The following is a 1,125-nucleotide window of genomic DNA, read 5'->3' on the forward strand; positions in this document are numbered from 1 at the left end:
AACATACAACTGAAACAGGTACAAAAATTGAAATGCCTTGGAAACCTGTTCATATCGGACTGGAACATGGACTGAGAAATTGAAACGTGGGTACAAAAGGTAAATTTAATGAGGTCATAGACCAACTAGATAGTGGTCATCCTCTCCCATCAAAACATCTTGATGAAGACAAATAGGAAAGAATACAATAAATCAATTTTCATACTCGCTACCAGTGCCAGGCCTGGACCCACCATAAAACACAGCAGAGTGGAATAACAGCCTGCGAAATGAAAGATCATAGAAAAACGTTAAACATCCCGAAAAGAGACTCATAAAGAATAAATGAATACATCGGACATTAAGTGACCATCGAATCTCGAATCGCACTCAACAACAAAATGATTAAGTGGTTTGAACACGTTCTGAGATTAGGGCCACAACAGCCAACATATGACCTTATGCAGTTTCGAGCGCCGTAAAACCCTCACTAAACAAACAAAATAAACAAAGATCTTCCCCTCACCCTGCCATCGTGTTGCTAGGCTCATCATGAGCCGACAACCTTTTATTCACCAAATCTCGAAGCCTGACAATCATTAAACAATAATTTTTTAAATGCCAAATGACCTAAATTTTTATCTTGGTATCAGCACTTTCATTTTAACCTTCAACTTCTGAACAAGGTTTGATTGTAAGTACATAATAAAAACGATGGAAAGTGGAGGCATCTGACGAGGCCCTTTGACATTCAGCGCCCCTACCACCCTAGTGGATTCTGGGATCAGTAGCGGTAACAGAAACAACATAATAAATCTACCATTCCTGCTCAATAATTTGTGTTAACAGTACTCATTTCTCACAAAACAGTTTGGGGGTATACATTAGGACACTGGAATTGGGCAAAAAAGGGGGGGGGGGAATATTATTCTTTAAGTGGTGGGATTAAATTATGTTCCGATCCTCCATGCAGCTGAAGTTATAATGTTATACATGTATAGGAAAGAATGAACAATAAAAACATATCTGCTTTTCTACACGTTTCTACTCTTCCCTTTTTGACCATAGAACGAGATAATGGAGTAAGGAAGAGAATGTGTAGGAGAGAGAGAGAAAGAGAGAGAGAGAGAAAGAGAGAGAGAGAGA

This window comes from Aplysia californica, unplaced genomic scaffold (assembly GCF_000002075.1).
Source record: "Aplysia californica isolate F4 #8 unplaced genomic scaffold, AplCal3.0 scaffold00821, whole genome shotgun sequence".
NCBI classification, from domain to species: Eukaryota; Metazoa; Mollusca; class Gastropoda; order Aplysiida; family Aplysiidae; genus Aplysia; species Aplysia californica.